Source organism: Rhinolophus sinicus, chromosome 2 (genome assembly GCF_057876585.1).
Source record: "Rhinolophus sinicus isolate RSI-liver-muscle chromosome 2, RSI-T2T, whole genome shotgun sequence".
Classification (NCBI taxonomy): Eukaryota; Metazoa; Chordata; class Mammalia; order Chiroptera; family Rhinolophidae; genus Rhinolophus; species Rhinolophus sinicus.
Genome location: NC_142502.1, coordinates 104779088 through 104801903, shown reverse-complemented (window position 1 = coordinate 104801903; position 22816 = coordinate 104779088). Strand labels below are relative to the sequence as shown.

General features: G+C 39.9%; 1 protein-coding gene across 1 annotated transcript in view; it reads right to left on the bottom strand.

Annotated features, from left to right (window-relative positions):
• NUDT3 (nudix hydrolase 3) overlaps nt 1-22816 on the bottom strand; it is a 112050-nt gene that overhangs the window by 61056 nt on the left and 28178 nt on the right. The window lies entirely within an intron of this gene.

Genomic DNA, 22816 nt, shown 5'->3' with positions numbered 1-22816 from the left:
AGACATCAATATATTCCACCACTAAACACTTCATTATGTATCACTAAGAGAGAAGGACTTTTTAAAAAATATACCATGATGTCATTATTACCCCTAGCAAAATTAATAATTCCTTATTCAAATTTCTTCAATTATTTCAAAAATGTTATTTTACAATTGGCTTATTCCTATGAAAATTCAAACCAGGTCCACACACTGCATTTGGTCACATCAGGCACTCAATCTAAAACACTTCCTTGAAAGAGTTCCCTCTCCTGGCCCTTTGTTTTCAAGTCATTGATTTGTTGAAGAAAACAGCATTTATCCTATAGGATTTCCCACACATTCCTGTGTTTGCTAATGCCTTCCCTTGTGGTAATATTCAACTTCCTCTTTTATCCCCCCGATTTCCTGTACCCCCGTCTATAGGTCTGTCTGGAAGCTTGATCAGATTTGGATCTGGTGTTTTGGCATGAAGACTTCACTGAAGGTGCCTACATACGTCCTATAGTGCTGCACTGTAAGACGCACTGAGATCTGACAAGATGAAACTGGTTTCACGTGTTGTCACATGACCTGCCCATCAGAGCTCACCATCAGCCTTCCGTCCAATGGTTTCACATCTATTACTGACAGCCAAGATTTCATTAGAGAGTGCAAGCGGTGATTTTCTAACGCTATCGTCCCTTCTGTATTTATTAATTAGCTGGAATTCTACAAGGAAATTTCCTTATCAACTATTTGATTACCCTAAAAAGGCAATGTAAATGCTTGATTTTTCTCCTTATTCACAAATTTTCAGAATAATGACAGTGTGCCTAAGCAACCTCCAAATATTTTTATTGTTGTATTAACTAGATTTTTCTACTTCATGTGTTTTAGCAACTGCAGTCATGAATCTTTTGTTGCTCCCATCTTTGACCAGCAAGAGCCGCTTCTGGTTGGCTTCTGATTGCGTCCTTTTTTCTCCAGTACTACACTATAAAAATTTCCAAACACATGGCTAAGTTGAAAGAATTGTACAGTAACCACCCAACGCCTACCACCTACATTCTACTAGTAATATTTTACAAATCTTGTTTATCTCATATCTTTTTTGACATAAATCTTTAATCTTGGAATTTTCTTACTTTTTGTCACTGTAACGTATCTCAGGCTCATCTTAAGCATTTCCTGCGCCAGACCTGAATTCAGCACTTCTCTAAGGAGCCCTGGTTCCTTTTAGTGGGAAATCATATTTAGAGACCTCAATTTAGGCACTGGTTGCTATTGTGTTGTCACTGTTTCTAAGGCTTTTCAAGACAGATAGGAGATATGTCTTATTAGAAATAAAAATAATAAAGAGAATAATAATTGAAGAGAAAAATTAACTGTGGGTCATACTAGTATTTCCCTGTCAGATTTAAAGTTACGAAGTTTTTCAACTTCTTGGATTTCTTGCTCTTTTGTTATGTCAAATATAACATTAATATAATTATCTATTTAAGCTGCCCTGTAATTAATAGTTTCAAATTAACAGTGCTATTAACCATAAAAGTACTAAGTACAGGTTAAGATTTCTTTGTAGCTCTTCTTCTAGCCTAAGGATACATCCCACTAGAGATGTTCAATCAAAACACTGTTTTAAAGTCATATGAAAAATCTATTTCTGTATGGTTATGCCACTAGCTTGATATACAAATTCGTTTGTTTCTGTTTGATTTTTGTTTTTTAGGAATTGCATTTTGTTGTAACAAATGTAGAGATTGCTGGGGTACAGTCTGATGAGTCTGGAATGTAGAGATTGCTGGGGTACAGTCTGATGAGTCTGACTAATGCACGCACCTGAACCTACACCCCATAGATACACGTTTCCAGAAGGTTCCCTATGCCTCTTTCCTGTCAATGCCCCCAAACCAGACGCAATCACTGGTGTGATTTGCGTATGCCACCGTAGATTAGTGTTGCCCGTTCTGGATCTTCACATAAATGAGACCAAACAGTAACCACCGGGGATTTTATTATACGGCTGCATCATAACATACTTACCCCATCCTCCTGATGGGCATTTTGGGCATCTCCAATTTCTGCTATCAAAACTGCTACAATAAACAGTCCTATTAGGAACCATCTCCCACATGTGCAAATATTGGTAGAATTCATACATTTACTCACTCATTCATTCCACTAATACTCACTGAATACCAGTGCCAATCACTGTTCTAGGTGCTGTGGATACAGCCGTGAACAGAACAAAGACTGTACTTGGCAGCAATTGGAGATCTTGCTTCCTGGCAACGGTCAGTCGTCAGTTTGGGCTAAAATAAACTCATAAAAATTAAAAAGGAAAAAAATACCCCAAAGACCGTGCTCTTGTGGAACGTACAATCTAATGGGAGAACAAGACAATAAACAACAATAATGTCAGGTGATCATAAGCACTAATAAGAAAACAGGCTGAATAAGGAAGTAGAAATTCACAGAGTACTCTTTCAGCCGAGAGGTCAGGAAAGGGCTCTCCTAAGAAATGATATTTGAGCACAAACCTGATGGAAGTGAGGAAACTAGCCTTTGGGCTCTCCAGGGCAAGGGCAGCCCAGGCAAAGGCGTCCTCAGGAGCAGAGGTCCTGCCCTTAGGCAACAGGTAGAGTAGTTAGAGCAGGATTAGCAAGTGAGAGAGTGGGGGGCAGGGGGGTCAAAGAGGGCTTCACAGAACAAGTTAAGGAGGTGATAAGGATTTGGGGTCTCCTCCCAAGTGAAGAACACCCCTAAGGGGTTCTGGGCAAACATTTTAACAGAGTCACTAGGGTGCAGTATAGAGAACAGACTGCAAGATGGAGCAAGGATGGAAATAGGAGACTAGTTAGGAGGGTCTGTAACAATCCAAGGAGAGAAGTGAAGATGCTTTAGACTAAAGAGGTAACAGGAGGGGCAGTGAGAGGTGATAAGATGCTGACTCTACTTTCAAAGGTAGAGGCGACAGAATTCCTGCTGTGGACTATGAGAAAAAGAAGGAAGTCAAGGGTGACTCCAGTTCCCAGGCCTGAGCAAATGGACAAAATGAGAAGACAATCAGAAGAACAGGTGTGGACGGTGATACAAGGAGTTCAGTTTTGCCCGTGTGAAGTCTAAGGCGCCTATCAACTCACAAATGGAGTTGCTCAGAGGGAAGGTGGGGAGATGAGTGCAGTTCAGCAGAGGTCAGAGCTGCAGATGAACGTTGGGCGGATGTGGAATCTGGAGCTGGATGAGATCACTTACAGAAGTCTGAGGCTCTCCTGGCTTGAGTCCTGGGGCTCTAATGCTTGGAAGGGGCCAACAAAGGAGCACGAGGAGGGACCAACAGCAAAGGAGAAAGAAACCAAGCATGGGGCATGCAAGACGCCAAGCCAAGTGTTTGAAAGAGGAGGGAATGATTAACTGGGTTAAATGCTACTTACTACCCAGAGGTCGAGTAAGGTGAGGAATGAGAACTGACTACTGGATTTGGCAACACACAGGTCCTTTGTGGCACGATCAAGGTAGTTTCTCTATTAAACCTAAGAACTGCTGAGTGAAAGACGCATTTGTAACTTCAGTAAAAATTGATGCTTTACCTTCCCTAGAGGATGTGCCAGTTCTTACACCTGCCAACAGCATATCAGACTGACTGTTCCCATAAATCCTGGTCAACGTGTGCTATTATCCAACTTCTGATATTAGCCAATCTGACAGGTGAAATGGAACATCACCTTCTAGTTTCAATTTACATTTCCCTTATTACAAGAAAGGTACAACATTTTTCATATATTTAAGAGTCACTTGTATTTACTTTTCATATCCATCGCCCATCTTTCTATTGGGTTATCAGTCTTTTTCTTACTGATTTAGAGAAGCTCTTTATGTATTAATTAACCTGGTGATTGTTTTGACATTATAGTGATTTTGCCATGTAGAAGCTTTCTGTTGCTACGTAATAATTGTGTAATTCTTTCTTTTTTGTCCGTCTGAATAGTGTCCTCCCCCCTTTAACGAGGTAATGTTACTTATGTGACAAAATTGTATAAATTTAAGGTGTACAATATGATTTAATATATGTATACATTATAAAATGACTATCGACAACATGGATGGATCTTGAGAGTATAATGCTAAGCGAAATAAGTCAGACAGAAAAAGCAGAGAACCATATGATTTCACTGATATGTGGTATATAAACCAAAAACAACAAAAGAAGAAGACAAACAAATGAGAAACAAAAACTCATAGACACAGACAATAGTTTAGTGGTTACCAGAGGGTAAGGGGGGTGGGGGGTGGGAGATGAGGGTAAGGGGGATCAAATATATGGTGATGGAAGGAGAACTGACTCTGGGTGGTGAACACACAATGGGATTTATAGATGATGTAATACAGAACTGTACACCTGAAATCTATGTAACTTTACTAACAATTGTCACCCCAATAAACTTAAAAAAAAATGACTATCATATCATTAGTGATAATCAATCACTAATGATTAACACATCCATCACTTCATATAGTTACCACTTTTTTGTGTGTGGTGAGACTATATAAAGTATAGAACACAGTACTGTAAACTACAATCACCATCTGTACATTAGATCCCCAGAACTTACTCAACTTATAACCTCAAGTGTGTACTCTTAAATCAACATCTCCCCATTTCCCCCACTCCCCAGGCTCTGGTAACCACCATTTCACTGTGTCTGAGTTCAACTTTTTAAGATTCCACATATAAATAAGTGAGATCATACAGTATGTCTTTCTCTGACTTATTTCACTTAGCATAATGCCCTCAAGGTTTATCAATGTTGTTGCAAATGGCAGGATTTCCTTCTTTTTTATGGCTAATATGTATAGGTGAGTGCACATGCCACATTTTCTTTATCAGTTCAACCATCAACACAAACTTAGGTTGTTGCCATGGCTTGGCTAGAGTAAATAATGCTGCAATGAATATGGAGGTGCCAAACAGCTCTTTGAGCTGATTTCATCTCTTTCAGATACACCCAGAAATGAGACTGCTGGATCACGGTGGTTCAAGTATCTGAGGAGCCTCCACGCTGTTCTCCATAACAGCTGTGCCAATTGATTAGGTTGGCGCAAAAGTAATTGCGATTTAAAAGGTTAAAAACAACTGCAAAAACCACAATTATTTTGCACCAACCTAATACATTCTCTCTGGTGAGTGTTTAATGGCATTTCATTGTGGCTTTCTTTTGCATTTCTCTGATTATTAATGAGTACTTCAAAAAATGTTTCTAGCCATTTGCGTTTCCTCTTTTATCAAGAGCTTGCTCAATCAAGTCTAGGGCCCATTTTTGTATTGTGTTGTCTTCTGATGTGTAGTTCTTTATAGATTTTTGTTATATATTGCAAATATTTTCTTCTCATTCATTCTTTGCTATCTTTTGATGAACATAAGTTATTAATTTTGATGAGAACAAAATTTTTTCCTATGCTTAGTGTTTTCTGTTTCTTGTGTAAGAAATCCTCCCGTGGGCCGGCCCAGTAGCTCAGGCGGTTAGAGCTCCATGCTCCTAACTCCGAAGGCTGCCGGTTCGATTCCCACATGGGCCAGTGGGCTCTCAACCACAAGGTTGCCAATTTGATTCCTCAAGTCCCACAAGGGATGGTGGGCTCCGCCCCCTGCAACTAAGATTGAACATAGCACCTTGAGCTGAGCTGAGCTCCCGGATGGCTCAGTTGGTTGGAGCGCGTCCTCTCAACCACAAGGTTGCTGGTTCGACTCCCGCAAGGGATGGTGGGCTGTGCCCCCTGCAGCTAGAAACGGCAACTAGAAACGGCAACTAGAAACGGCAACTAGAAACGGCAACTGGACCTGGAGCTGAGCTGCGCCCTCCACAACTAAGACTGAAAGGACAACAACTTGACTTGGGAAAAAGGCCTGGAAGTACACACTGTTCCCCAATAAAATCCTGTTTCCCTTCCCCAATAAAATCTTTTTTAAAAAAAGATAAAAAGAAAGAAGAGAAAGAAGATGCAATTAAAAAAAAGAAAGAAATCCTCCCCTATCTCAAGGTCATAAAGCTCTTCTATACCAGGGGTCGGCAAACTTTATCTGTAAAAGGTCAGACGATATATATTTTCAGCTGTGTACTTTACGCTGCTGCAACTATCCCACTCTGTCACTGCAGCACAGAAGCAGTCATACACAATACGGCATGTAAACCAATGAACGTGGCTATGTGTCAATAAAACTTTACTTACAGAAATGGGTCATTGTTTGCCAATCTGTCTACTATCTTTTGATGCTATTTTAAATGGTACGTTAAAATTTTCAGCTTCTGTTAATGGCTAGTATACAGAAATATAACTGATTTCTATATATTGCCCTTATATCCGGTGCTTATACTAAATTTACTTTTAAAGTAGCTTTTTGTTCGATTCCTTAGGATTTTCTACATAGATGATCAAGTCATCTGCACAGACAGTTTTACTTCTTCTAATTTATGTATCTTTAATTTCTCTTTCTTGTCTTAATGTAATTAATAGGAATTTAAGAACAATGTTGAACAGAAGTGGTGAGAACAGACATAGCTGTCTTGTTCCTAATCTTAGGTATTTATTCTTCAATATTAAGTATGATCTTAGCTATTTTGAGTAAATATCTTTCACCATGTTTGGGCAATTCCTCCCTATTTCTAGTTTGCTGAGGTTTTTATAATAAATGGATGTTGGGTTTTGTCAAATGCTTCTTCTGAATCTATTGATAGGATATGGTTTTTCTTTTTGTAGTCCGTTAATGTGGTAAATTACATTGATTGATTTTCAAATGTTGAATCAGCCTTGCATTTCTGGAATAAACCCAGTTAATTAGTCATGGTGTATTATTCTTTCCTTATATTGCTGGATTCGAGTTGTTAATACTTAGTTAGGGGTTTTGAGGACTACGTTCATGAAGATAATGATCCAGAGTTTTCTTTTCTTGTAACATCTGGCAAGTGCTACCTCCTCTTATTTTCTAGAAGAGTTTGTATAGAATATTATTTCTTTCTTAAGTATTTGTTAGAATTCACCAGTGAAGCCATCTGGGCCTGGAGCTTACTTTGTGGGACAGTCATTAACCATAAATTCAATTTCTCTAACAGACAGAGGTTTATCTATTTCTTCTTGAGTGAGCATTGGCAGTTCGCAGCTTTCAAGAAATCTGCCTATTTCAACTATCAATTAAAAAAAAAGGTATCAACTTAATTGTCTTAAAACTCTTAACATTTCCTTATTACCCTTTTAACATCTGTAAAATCTGAACTGATTCTTTCTGTGGAATACTGTACTTTCATTCCTGATATGGTTAATTTCATGCTGGAGGCAGGAAATGTACAAGATAAATCTGACGTTGAGGAAGCTATCACAAAGCTTCAGGGTTACACTCTAGAGTCAATTTGAATAGGCTCATAATGGTCAAAAAATAGGCCAATAAGAAAAACTGCAATGGACGGAAACATCAAGTAAATGACTGTTATTTTCCCTTCAATTTGCCATTATTCCCAAATTAATCCATTAGTTCATATTGATAATTTAACAAAACAAAACTGGTAACCAATGAAGGATGCCAATGAACCAACTGATTAATTGAAACATACTTCAAATAATGAGTACATTAACTCATAATTTGGGCGATAATGGTAAATTGAGGGGAAAATATCATTTATCTTATCTTTCCCATATGAACTTTTTAAGGTATGATTATGTATTGTGTTTTTGTAGAGTGTTCTCTTTTAGAAGTACTTACTGAAATTTTATGGATGAGATCATTATATGATGTCTAAGATATGATCCAAGATAACACAGGAGGGGCAGAGGGGGCAGGGATACACAGGAAACAAAACCGACCATGTGTTGGTAACAGCTGAACTTGAGTAAGGGTATATGGGGGTTCCTTATACTACTCAGCCTACTTTTGTACAGATTTGAAATTTCCCATAATAAAAGATTTTTTAAAATGTTTTGTTTATTCTTAACCCTTTGTTAATTCCATGTATTTTTTTGGAACGAGTCTATTTAAAACAAAACAAAATAAACAATACAAAAAAAACCTGCCGGGATTTTGATTCGTAATACAAAACTAACATTAACTGGGAGAGAACTACAATGTCTTCTAATCCTTTAACAAAGTGTAGCTGTTCACTTACGTAGGTCCTTCAAATGTTTTCTTGTATGACTTGAATTAGATAGCATAATTAGAAGGTCCTGTTCCAGTTCAAGATTGTAATGAAATTACCTCATGTTTTCTTCTAACAATTTATGGTTTTGTTTTCCAAATATTTATACTTCCTATCTACAATGGAAATTATCCTGGTATAAACATGAATCCAACTTTATTTTTTTCTAGATGATCTGCCAGTTGTTCCTATATGCATTGATGTCTATTTCTGGACCATCTATCCTGTTCTATTGATTCGTTTGCATACGTGTGACCCCTGTTCCTAGCATTCTCAGTACTATAGCTTTGCAAAGTGGTTTAATTGGACTAGACAGCCCCACTCCCTCCGACCTTTCATCCTTTTTCAGAAGCTTACTGACTATTCTTCCGTGTGTGCTCATCCATTTGCACTTTAGAAACCGCTTGAGTGGTTTAAAGAAAACAACTTTTAACTTCTACAAGAATCAAGTTAATTCACAGATTAATTTAGCGAGAATTGACATTTTATGATGTTTATGAATCTTCTAACCTAAGAATACAGCCCATTTTTCCATTTATTCAAGTCCTCTCAGTAACATTTTTTGTTTTCTTTGCACATATCTTGTCCCTTTCTTCAGTTTATTCTTTTTGGTTACTGTAGTAATGGGGGTCCTAACTCTATTCTATTACTTGTTATTTCAAAGAAGCCACACCAAATTTTTGTAGGTTACTACTAAAATAATATTCATTTCATACATAAGTATAATCAAGTGATTAAGAAGAAATTAATTTTAAAAGGGATAAATGAATTTTAACCTCACACCAACACCTTGTACACCGTGACGGGACACAGCACGTGCAGCTGCCCAGCTGTGGGCACACGCAGATGCACAGGAAAACCAGGCCTGTGTCAGGGCCGCAGGGGCCATAAGCAGGGGCGGGCACGTCACAAATCACTGTTCCTTTGCAACTCTGACTACGCATGTGCAAATTCCAGCTTGTACTTCCAACAAAAACGAGCAGGGAAAAAAGGGCCAAACATATATGTGCACCGGAAATAAACCAAATATTGAATATTTAGGAGAAAATTAAGATGGAAAGATCATTTTTATAGGGAAAATACTTTTATGTAATTTCAAGTACTACGTTGCACAAATTTTTGTGTTTCTAACTGAATTTAACTGTCAAACTGGTTTATTCTACTACAAATTACACTTTTAGTCTATTTAGGAAGATGGTGAATATCACTAGAAATCACAGAAAAAACTAGGTGACAACTTCACTAAGATTGAGAATTACTGGCTAAGAGTTCTTTACTTGAAGACAATCCATTGCTCTAAGACTCAGAATGAACAGAAGTAAATGTGGAGGGAGGTGGTTCATTAGAAACCAAGATGTTTTCATTATTCCAACTCAAAATATAAAAAAGTCTTATAAAATCAAATATCTATCGTAGGAGTCATAAGAAACCGATACCACTAGCTCTCTGTGGGGAAGGAAACTGGGTGACCGAGGGGACAAATATGGGAGGGAGAATTCTGACTATACCCCACCTGTGCCTTTTGAATTTTGAACCATGTAAATGTATTACATAATCAAAACTACACTTAAAAAACCCATTGAACATTATAAAACAAACAAATGTAGAACAATTCTGAATCTTTTATAAACCACATTTAAAGACATTGTCATTATAACACTCAAATTCCCTACATATGAGAATTTGCTCTAGACATGCATCTTAAAATGTATTATCAGGAAGTCTATTTCTGGACTACTTATATGTGTTCTTTTATCAGTCACTAAAAAAAGCCATTAGTCCCACCACATTTTCCTCCTTCTTTTTAGCTAACCCTTAAAAAGCTAGATTTTGTGGAGAACTGCCCATTCTGGGAACATTTCTTCTACTGGTCTTTTTAAACTTTTTCCAGATCTGTTTCATATATTTTTAATACAAGACCTCAAAAATATTTTCCTTAAAGAAAATAAAAATTATAAATTATTCTTGACATACCTTTTTTCTTGAACCATTAAGAGGGCAAAATAAAATTCAGCCACATTTTTGTAGTGCCTCTAGAACTTTTATTTTAACAATTTGATATTAAATTTGTCTTTCAATTATATTTCAAAGCATTTGGAGAATGAAATAACCTCACAACACCCACCCAATGAAGTATGTAGAAAACAAATATTTTTATGCATGAAATTATAATGAATTATAATTTGCCATTAAATAACAGGCGACTCTAAAAGGCAAACTTTTAAGAGGATACTTTTTGACAATTACCATAATCTTAAAATTAGCATTTAAAAAAAAATGAGGTAAAACACCCATAACATAAAATTAACCATTTTAAAGTGAACAATTCAATGGCATTTAGTACATTCACAATGTTGTGAAACCACCACCTCTATTTCCAAAACACTTTTAAACCTCAAAATAAAGCCTCATGCCCATTAAGCAGTTACTCCTCATCCCAGACCACCAGCCTCTAACACCTAGTAACCCTCACTCTGCTTTCTGCATCTGACTCTTTACCTATTTTGCACATTTCATACAAATGGAATCATACAATGAATACATGACCAAAAGGTCTAGCTTCTTTCACTTAGCATGTTTCTGAGCTGTATCAGTACTTTATTCCTTTTTATAGCTAATGACAGACAGTCCATTCCATGTATAAACTACAATTTGTTTATCTATTCATTCCTTGAGGGACATTTGGTTGCTTCTACTGTGAATTGCTGCAGTACCTGTTTTCAGTTCTTTGGGGTACCTAGGAGTGGAATTGCCAGGCCACACAAAATTCTATATTTAACTTTTCTGCGGAACTACCAAGCTGTTTCCACAGAAATCATCTGACATTCCACCAGCAATAGACAAGGTATCCAATTTCTCCACATCCTCACTAACACTTGTAATTTTCCACTTTTTTTGTTACAGCTATCCTAGTGGGTGTGAAGTGTTAAAACTAGTTTTAAGAATGTCCTAATCATTACCTAACTTCTTCTGAAGGAAGGTAGAATGCCTGATCAATAATAATGGGAAATAATTAACTCCCAATTTCTTCCTCCTCTTTCCTTTACCATCACCCCCCAGAAAAGTCAAATAACTCTTGGATATCAAGAGAATGAGAAGACACGCCACAGACTGAGAGAAAACATTTGCAAAAGACACATCTGGGAGCTCTGGGCAGAGCAGGTAAACACTGTGCTCGCCGCCTCCCACAAAATTACCTCTGCATATAGAACCATCACCCCTGAGAACCACCTGACGACAGCTGAACCAGAACTCCTATAACCAAGGATATTCAAGAAGTCACACCGAGACAATGTCAAAGGTAACTGAAAAATTTTTAAATTTTTTTAAATAAAAAAAAAAGTGTCTCATAAAGGATTTAAAAAGAACTCTTAAAACTCACAATAAGAAAATGAGTACCTGATTTTAAAAATGGGTAAAAGACCTGAACAGCCACCTCACCAAAACAGATAAACAGATGGCAAAGAAGCGTATGAAAAGATGCTTAACGTCCACGTCATCAGGGAACTGCAAATTCAAACAGCAATGAGAACAAGCGCATAACCTACGAGAGCGGCCACAACCCAGGTCACTGGCAGCAGCAAAGGCTGGGGAGGACGTGGAGCAGTAAGAACTCTGATTGCTGGTGGGGATGCAAACGGTGCGGCCACTTTGGAAGACAGTTTAGCGGTTTCTTACAAAACTAAACGTCTTCTTACCATATGATCCAGCGATCATGCTCCTTTGCATTTACCCAAAGGAGTGGAAAACTATGTCCACACAAAACCTGCACATGAACGTTTATAACAGCTTCCTTCATAACTGCCAAAATTAGAAGCAACGAAGCTGCCCTTCAGTAGGTGGATGAATAAACCGTGGTCCATCCAGACAATGGAATATTACTCAACGCTAAAAAGAAATGAGCTATCAATCCATGAAAAGACATGGAGAAAACTTAAATACATATTAGTAAGTGAAAGTGGCCACTCTGAAAAGGCTACACACTGTATGATTCCAACTACGTGACGTTCTGGAAAAGGCAAAACTGCGGACACAGTGAAAAGATCAGGGGCGAGGGGAGGAGGGATGAACAGGCAGAGCTCTGAGGGTTTTCAAGGCAGTGAAACTCTTCTGTGTGATGTCACAGTGCTGGATGCATGTCCTTACACACAGAATGCACAGCACCACGAGTGAACCCAATGTAACTGGGCTCCGGGTGATGACGACATGTCTGTAGGATGAGCAGCAGTAACACACGTGGGGGGGGGGGGCGGTTGCTGACAGTGTGGGGGGCGGAGTGGACATGGGCACTCTCGGTAGCTTCACTCAGTTTTGTTGTGAACCTAAAACTGCTCGATAAATAGTCTATTTTAAAAAGTATTAAAACACTTTTTAAAGTACTGGATATATCTTAAAATGCTCTTGCTGGATTTCTTTAATGGATTAAAGGCTCAATCTAAACTCACAGAATTAGCAATATAGTTGTAACTAATTTCTACAGCAATTTAGAATGCCCCAAGTGTTATGCACGTAAATACATCTAACTTAATTCTCACAGTAATTCTAGAAATTAGATGTTAGTGGACGCATTTCTGTTTTACACTTGAAGAAACTGTGGGTGAGAGGTAACCCAGGCCTGACTCTAACCCCAGGCTCTTTCCACCCCCCCCTGACTCCATCTGACCGCTGCAGCACTACCCACCATTAGCTAACGCTCAAATGAGTCCTGGGAACCTGCGTCTGGATAAAGGGCAAATTACACTAGTTGTATCTTCAGTTCTACAGCACAGGGTTGAAATCTGCAAAACGTGCTCAGTAAATACAGTAACAATTAATCACAACACTCAAACCAACAGGAGTATCATCTTCCTTCGTGCTTTTCTGGGTAACCCAAAGCTGACAGACGTTTATAGCTCGTTTATGAACTCGGAGGCTGCATTACAGGGTAGCAGCCGTACACGGTTCATTCAGTTCTAAGCCAGCAGGGCCTGGAGGCCCGCCAGCTCCACATACCTCCAACAGGATAAGGGGTTACGCGGGTCCTGTTGCAAGTTAACAAGTGCTGGCATTTCCTCTCCTCCACTAGAGGAAGGGAGCTATACAAAATGAATTCGCGAAAGTAGCAAATAATCAAAGGGAAATACAAACACAAAGGGCAGGCTTAACTGCTCATCCACCCCCAGTGCTGAAAAATAAGTGAATTTTTATCCTAGCCCATTAAGGGGAGTGAGGCAGGCTTGTCATTTAAGGGGAAGCAGCACACTCAGCAGTTGTGGGAGATTAGAGTCTTGGCAGTGGGAAAAGAGGGCCCAAAATAGACGCATTAAACATGGCTAGGTGAGAATTCTGATCAGCACGTATTTTTAGTAATTGCCCATTTATAACTTTCATATGTCCAGTTCAAAATCAGTCTATATATCAGTCTTTTGACACGCCGGACAGATTATTCCTACCTCCACAATCATTCTCACAATGGAAACAGTCAGGCATTTGAAGCCCAGCACTGATTTGGCCACTGCCCTATAACCTTGTAAAGCCACCGTGACAGTTAATTTTCACTGCTACCATTCACCTTCACTCACCCTGTACCCCCGCCTCCAGTCAAAAGGAACTTTATGGCCCACGTTTGATTTGTGGGTGGGCGTAATGGTGGGGCAGCTGAAGGGAAGCAGGAGAGGAACAGGAGAAATGTGGCGACTCCCGTGGTCTCCCAGTATCTGTTCTCAGCTTCATCCTTGGGAAGCTGAGCACGGAAGCCACACGCTAACTACCCAGATGGAGTCAAGTTCTGACGTAAGACTAAACTGGACTGACCACTCCTTGTTTCTGATCATAATTCCTCTGCTGGTATTTTCTATTGCTGTCAAACTATTCTGTTACAAAGTCTACTTTTATCTACTGTTGGACATCAAGACTCGAGAAACACGTTTTAGATGATTGTAAAAAGTCAGAAAACAAGACTGGCATAGAAAACAGTAACAGTCTTAGCTTGCCTTTCTTGTCAATCATTGCAAATATGTATAACCGAATTTAGATGAACTTATTAAGGTTTTGATCTCATCTAGAAGCTCAACCCCTTTGTTCTCTAGCACTGAAAAAAACTCCTGCATCATTTCCAGTATTTCCAACAGCAGTTCAACCTGTTGTTTACTTTGTAGAAACTTAGAAAAAAAGGATTTGTATTTTTAAATTCTTGTATTTTTACTAATAACAATTTCCACATTAAACTGCTAATGAAACTTTCTAAATCTAAACAACAGGGAATTGATACGTAAACCCTACCCATTCTTTGAGGCTCAAGACAAATGATTACTGTGTCACAAACCTATAATGGACCATTAGTTGAACACAGAATACAAAAGGAACACTTAGTGTAGAAATAAAAGTTTACAAGGAACATAAATATAATTCTACAAATTTCTTGCAAAATAATTTCTACCACATTTGCAAGTTGCATGTAACTGATCAAAATCACTGTATATGAGTATGTCCCCACACTTCAAGAGCTAATAGCGAAAGAAAAATATAACGATGAACATCTCTATCTTGATTTTTTATGAGTAGGAATTAGGGGTTACTCACATCTTCAATATTATTTACTCAAAGATACTTGCAAAAAAAGCATCCTGAAATCTCGTCTTTCATCATTTTGAAACAAAATTATTCTAAAAATATGAAATAAACCATTTTTTAATCCAAAAGTAAAAAATTCCAAACATTGTATCTTGTAAACAACTTGTGTCTGCTTTGTAAACTGTAACGCATAGTTACATTTCAATGTGCATTTTAATATGCATTAGGTACCAAATAATTTATTTGTTGACAAAGCACACTTTTCTTATGTGATTAAAGTAAATGTAACACTGAATTATCTGGTAAATGAAGGAAAGGTACAAATTTATGTATATATTGGCATCATTTATTCATTCCAAAAGCATTTCCTGGGAATGTGTGTCAGACTCTTGTCTAGAACTAGAGCTGTGCTGGTAAGCAAGACAAAGGAGACCACCCCTCCCGTGGAGCATGCAACAGGTAAATAAGGTAATATCAGCCAATAATAAGTGCCAGAAAGAAAAGGAAAGAGCGTGATATGACAGCGTCTGACTTGGAGAGCTGTATCAGAGAGCCAGGAAAGGCCTCTGAGAAAAACTAATAGATTGATCTAAAGTGATCCATCTTTTACTTAAAATCATTTGTCACCTGCTCCCTCAGAATGTGACGAACGCTAGCCATGAGCTGGCCAGGTGCCCAGAGGGTCTTCTCAGGAACCTAGTGCGGTATTAAGCAGCGAGCTGGTAGAGACTCCAAGGACGGGAGACTCTAACCGTGACTTCTCCCTGGAAGGACTAACACAGGCGCCTGTGCTAAATCATCTTGGAGACGAGTCTGAGATTACCTACAGGCAGTTTACTATAAGCCTATTATTAACTGAAAGATTAAAAAGAAAAGGAATAGTTGAGGTGGATGGGTCGCTCAGTTGGTTAGAGCGTGAGCTCTGGGCAACGGGCTGCTGGTTCGATTCCCACATGGGCCAGCGAGCTGCGCCCCCCGCAACTAGAATGAAGTCAATGAGCTGCCGCTGAGCTCCCGGGTGGCCAGGTGGCTCAGTTGGCTGGGGCACAGGCTCTCAACCACAAGGTTGCCAGTTCGACTCTCACAAGGGATGGTGGGCTGCGCCCCCCCCCCCCAACTAACAACGGCAACTGGACCTGGAGCTGAGCTGCGCCCTCCACAACTAAGACTGAAGGACAACAACTAGACTTGGATGGAGCTGATGAGTCCTGGGAAAAACACACTGTTCCCCAATTAAAAAAAAAAAAAATCCTGGAAATACACTGTTCCCCAATAAAGTCGTATAAAAAAAAAAGTTAAATAAGGCCCTGAAAAACAGTATTAGAAAGTGTATTTTTTTCCTGGTTTATTTTTAAGAATTGGTGACTCATCAAAGAATACATTAAGTATTACTCAAAGTCCAAACATATTATTTAGAATATTTATGAAAACTTGCACCTGCCCTAATGGATAAATTTGGTTTTGCTGCCTTCTTGGCACCATTCCACAAGATGTTTCCAGGATGTTCTTTGAAACCAAACATAAGTGCACCCTTTGCTCCAAAGAAGGGTTAGAAGAACACAGTTCGAGTTCAGCTTAGTCCTTTGGCCTTAGTGTGAGACATCCTGTAACACGGAAAAAGGAAGTTTGAGGGGGAGATAAGATGGCGAAACCGGTTGCCTTCTTTCTTCCTGGGCTTGGTCTTCACACTGTATCGCCACCAACCATCTTAGGTTCAAGTTAGAAACCTAGGAGTCACCAGAGCCACCGCCCCACCTTCTGCACCCCCTATACCTAAGCTGTCACCAAGCCCGGGGACCTCTACATCTCTGCAATCCGTCCACTTCTCTCTGCCCCCGTGCCACTAACCTGTTGCAAGGTATTTCCTGGAGAGAACACCACAATAAACTGCCTAAGGGGTCTGCCACTATCTGTGCTCTGCCTCCTGCAAGCTATTCTCCAGTCTGCAGCCCAAATTAGCATTCAAAACAAAAATCTGGTCCAATTGCCCACCCACCCCTGCTTTTATTAAAACCCTTCGAATGCTTCCCATTACTTTTAAAACCACAACTATAATCATATAGGTGAAAATATAGATGAAACAAGACTGGCAGGGGCTGATTAAAGCTGGATGATGAGTACACTGAGCTGATTATACTAGTCTCTCTTCTGTGTATGTTTGGAATTTTCTACAAAATGTTAAAAAGTAAATAACAGCCCAAAAACCAAGGAAACATAAACCCAACGCCAAAGACCGTGGCCGACAAGGGTCTCTACAGTCTGCCCCCCGAGCTCGCTTCGTGCTGCTGCCCTGCACCTCCAATCCCACGGCTGAATTTCCATTCTTCAAATGCACCCGGATTGGCACGTGCTGTTCCCTCCATCTGGAATGCCCTTCCCAATGCCTGGTGAACGCCTACTCATCCTTCAGAGACCAGGGCAGCGCTCCCTGAGACACCCCTGCCCACCACCAAGGTCTTCTGTCCAATGCGCTCACGGACTGATAGTCTTTTCCTAGATAATGGCACTTGGGTTTGCGAGCAAACATTTCTGAATGTCAGATTAACTGTAAACTTCGTAAGAGCAGAGTCCATCCTGTGGCTCATCGGTGCACACAAGCATCCAGCATAGGACCTGGCAGAGAACCAGCTCTTTAAAAGTAGTTGTTGAATGATCTATTACCATCTAAGGCTGTCAAGACAACTGCTTTCAAATCTTTATAACAAAACACATTCTAAATTGTTAAAAAATGAATTTGCTATTTTGGTCTCCGTTTCACTCAAGTTGCTACAGAGAAATGTTCATCCTTATTCCCTTTGAAGAGCCTCTCCTTTGAGATACCGGAGTCCTCCACATTCCTGTGATGGCAGTATCATCATGACCAACCAAAAATAACCGCACAGATCCGCACCCGGTCTGTCACTCTCCTTTACAGTTGCTTCTCCTCCTCCCTCCCCAAACCAGCATCAAAGGACTGGGAGCGCGGGGATGAATGCCCTGCCAGCCCAGGCACTTCCCTGCAGCCCCGCTCCAGATGGCGCAGGCAGATCCACGAGGAGCCCCAGGACAGCCCGTCCTTCCCTGTCATCACCACTACCCCTCCTGCTGCACCACATGCCAGGCAGCGTCACAGGGCCATTAACTCGTTATCAGGTGCTAACCTGACATCCTATGAGCTCATCTTTTTATTTTATCAAAACTCTAGGTGATGGGCAGAAAGCAGAAGAGACTAGAAATTAAATCTGATTTTTAAAAGTTGGGTTATTTTATCACATTAGCATTCAGTAACAATTCATGTAACGAGCAAGTGATGTTTTGAACATTAATTTCAATAATCCTTAGAACCGCAGTGCTGGGACTAAGGACTCTTCAGTGCTTAGGACACTAAGAAATAAACGGCCAGCCAGGGCACTAAATTCATCAAAATATCATTTAGACAAAACGCTGCACGAGGCTTCTGGCACAGGCCTCACCACTGAATTCAGAGATCGTTAATCCAAAGTTACTGTTGAGGAGCCAAGTGAAAATTTAACTTTTATTCTATGACCTGCTAAGTAAGTCAATAGCAGCGTCCAAAACAACTGAAACACCCTTAAACGCTTGTTCGTGAGAAAATAATCCATGCTAACTACAAATCACGCTTCTCAGTTAAAGCTAGATGGTGAGGACCTTCACTGAGAAATAGTCTATTATATATATATATTCTATTAATCAAGAAAGCACCATAATATGTAGTTCAGACTATTAGCTAACATTATTACCAGCCTATAAGTCTGAGTTAAGAAGGACCTTTAAATACGAACAAAAGAGGAAGAAAGTCCGACTATAGTTTTAAATCAGATATTTAAACACAAAATTGGCCTCTAACACCAGAGCAGGAGAGTAAGTAAACCTTGAAATTCCTTTTTAAATATTTAGGGCAACGATTCTTCATAAATTTTAAGTCATTATTAAATTTTAAGTAAGACTGTATACTCAAAAGCTGAATAAGGGCATTGAAAGACCTTCACGCATTTTTAGAAAATTATTTGCCAAGTTCAATAAAAAGGTTTAACAGAAATTGTCTTCTAATCTAGTAAGGAAAGTTCTTAAGACTGCTCTATCATTTGCTGGTTATAAAACCAGGACTAAAGGGTAGAGCTTCTGAAAATGTGATCACTCTTTACCAGCAGGAAAGGCTGCGTTTCAGTGTCAGACAAACAGAGCCTGTCTTTAAGGAAAGACTTGATAGCCTGTTACAGTGTTTATTTGCTGATTGTCACCAGTCTCGGATGTTTGCCCTTGCACTTAACTAATTCCCTCTCTACGTATCATGAGTCCCATCCTGCTGTTTGTTGGAGGCTGAGCAAGCTGGTTATATATAAAGTAATCCATCTTCTGTTCTTCTCTTTTAGAAGTGTGGCTCTTTAGCTGGCAGTTACCAGGAGAAGATTTAAAATGGTAGCCTGTACTGCCAATTAATAGCATGTATGGCTGCTACGTGGCACTGAGCAAATGTTTAATAAGCCGTTCAGTGTGTCTATGCCACCTCCAGTCTCAGGGCCCTTGAGGAGACGGCTCAGGTCTACCGTTCCACAGCACTCTATGTGTCATATTCATTGTCCAATTTGCCTGCCAAGCTCTTAAATGTATACAGATTTTTTTTTTTAACTCAATCTTCTACTTCTTTATGTGTCAGCATATTGCCTACAGGTAGAATTGGGTGACAGCTTCCAGTTCTGTACTCCCAGGGGAAAGCTTTGACTGTACACAGGATTTTTCTGGTAAAGCCTGAGCGCTAACCTCAGCCATGTTCAGGATTACTGTCAGTCCACAACTCAGTGCTAGTTCTGCAGGATGAGCTGTGCTCTTCCCGGCACTACCAAGGCAATTATTATCAAGGAGCTCGGAATCACCACTCCAGGATGCAAAAGAAACAAGTCAAGGGCATTAAAACTTAACCTATGTAAGTTCTAAGTGTTTCAACACGCAGGGAAACAACTGCAACTCAGCTACTCGGCCTGATCACCAGCAGGGAGGGGTCGGCAGCGCTTTCCAAGCACAGTCACTGTGCTACCAAGAAGAGGTGACCCACCGAGAAGAGTTCCATAAACCCTGGACTTGGCCACACAGCAGCAAACTCTCTCCACATGCGAGTGAGAAAAGGGCTGATCGTCTGTGTTGTCTTTTCAAACTTACACATGAAATAATATGAGTCTACAGCATCATTACGAATACAAAACACGACAATATATGCAGGACACACTAAGGGCCAGGAGCAAAGGAAGAACTGCAAAAGCATGGATAATGAAGGGTTGCTTTTTGCTTATTTGTTTTGTTTTGTTGCTTCTCTTCAAGCTAACTGTTTAAAGGCTTTGGCTTCGATTATATATTTCAATAATGAAGATGAATCTGGATTTCACACAAAAAAGCAAATATTAAGCACATACTCTCAAATGTACAACACATCACTCTGATTAGGCAAAGTCCTTAAATAGTTCTAGGAATGGAGGACTTGATAAAAATGTGCTTTATGAATTTGTTTGCTTTTCTTCCTTCACTGGAAACCAGGCGGCCATTGGTTTTACAGATCTGCATCTTACATCCAAGTTCATTAACACACTTTACATAACTGATGGCCGATGTTTTCATTGGTGTTATTAACATATAAAACAAAGAGAGAGACCTGAGATAATCAACTGTTTCTACCCTTTCACTTTCCAGTTCACAAATTTTTCAAACACCTTTGTATGTTATTCACAAAAGACCGGTACAGGATGATGTGATCACTAAAACAAGGACAATTCTAAGGTGAAACGTGCTGTGAAAGCTAATCGTCTGAGCGCATGTAGGACGTCACACCCTCATCAGGCAGTACACTCAAAAATACCCCTTGATATGAAAGTTAAGATGTAAGAAATTTACATAAACTTAAAGAAATGTAAGTAAGCCTCCTTTGGTGAGAATCTGGAACCAAAGCGGAAGTTCTCTAATGGTTAACCTTCCAGTTCACCTGAGCTAACCAGATGGGAGCCTCACGAGCAGCCTGCCTGGGTATGTGACACTGCCCCAGACTGTCCTTTCGTGGCTTCTTCGCCATTTCACAGCTATCATGATGTTGCATATTACTCTTAACTGCTCCACCCTCACTCAGTTTTGGAGAATATAGAGCAATCTAAAAAGAACTGACACAGTTTCCATCTCCCATCCGTCCCATACATCCGCCCCCTGGTACCGTGGAGGCGCTCTTCGTGCCCTAAGGGAAAGCCACGCCCTCCATCTGTGCACAAGGCTTCTCCCGGCCCCACTTACAGACACTGCGCCAACCACTCTCCTCTCGCTTCTGCACCATACCATTTACCTATTTACCAGATCAGCTCATTGCCATTAACATAAAACATGCCATAATTTCTCTAAGAAAAAATGAAACAAAAACCTCTCTTGACTCCACATCTCCCTCTATCTACTGCCCCTCTTTATAGCAAAATTATTCAATAAAATTGTCTATCATTCCCGATTTACATTCTTCTTTCTCACTCTCTCCTGAACACACTTCAGACAGAATTTCTTCCCCTTATCAAGGTCATCAATTACCTTCCTGATGCTAAATCCAGTGGTAAATTCTTGGTCTTCATTTTACTTGACCCACCGTCCTTGTCATGGTGGCATTCACTCTGTCTTGAGTCACTCTTTCCTTGGCTTCCAGAACACATGCTCTTCTGGTTTTCTTGCTCCCTTGCCTGCTGCTCTCGCCTTATCTTCCCAGCCTCTAAATCACAGAATGCTGCAAGACTTAGTCCTCAGGTTGTCTTATCTTCTATACTCACTCTCTGTGTGATTCTGTCCACGCTTGTGGCTTAAAACACTACCGATAGGCTGCCAACTTCCAATACAATCTGCAGCCACACCTCTGCCCTGCAGGCCCATTTCTGTACGTAGCTGACCTTCTCCCCATCCCAAACTTGCTCCTCATTAGTCTTCTTCAGCTCAGGAAAGGGCAGCTCCCCCCTTCCAGTTACTGGGGTCAGAAACCTTAGGGCCCTCCTTGACCTGACTCACATCTCACACCCAACCAATCAACAAAACCCCACATTCAAATATAACCCAATGTGACCTCATGCAGCCTCCACTGTCACCATCCTGATCTAAGCAATCTTCAGCTCTTATCTCAATGAAAGCAGCAGCTCCGTAACTGGCGCCCCTGCTCCCATTCTCGGCCCTTCACCTTCACCGGCACAAGAAATGTTCAACGCAAATGCAAGGGTAATGCCTTTTCAGCGTAGTCAGACCACATCCCTCCTTCGCACAAAACCCTCCACGACTCTCCATCTCGCTCCAGAGGCAAGTCCGCATAGTTTATAGCCCAAGTCCTTACAAAGACCTCGACTACCTGAGATCACATCTTGTAAAGCTCCTAACACAGAGCCTGGCACAAAAAGCCCGTGACTAAGAGCAATGCCTTCCTCCCACCAGAGTTCCAAATCAGGCTGCAGTTACAATCACTTAGAATCACTTCTCAGACTCCTGGGGGACCACAGGCCTCCGAGGGGCCACGGCTATTTTCATATTAATACTAGGAGGTTATCTGCCTTTTCCACTCTTCTCTCATTGTGCTACATGACAGGTAATGTTGTTTTCCAGAGACTACATGGCAGGCAATGATGTCATCACTCAGACCACCAGTGGAATGTGTACTTATATATTCTTGTGTTAACTAGAATTTTCTAAGATAACAGGTTAAGTGTAAAAATATGTTTTTCAGAGATTAATAACTCAGTTTGATCGCAGTTCTGTGCTCTTACCAGCTATCATCATTTACACCTGCTATAATTCCTGTACCCTGAATAATGTCCAACATATCATTAATTTCAAATTCTGAAGCTTTGCTTATTCCTACACAAAAACATAAGCAGTATATCCTGTTGTCTTGTTTTGCAATATTTTTAAAATTTTAAATTTTCTAAATTAAATTTTACCTAAAACTGTTATTTTAATGTTTTATGACTTTAATATTTTATTCTTAAGTAAAAGAAAACGTGTCTATAGTATTTTTTTTAATGTTTAAGGATGGATAATTTCCTTAAGAAAGGAACATCAGAACACTTGATTCCTCAACCACAGCTACACCATCCATGTCTAAAGATGCTAAAAAAGATGAA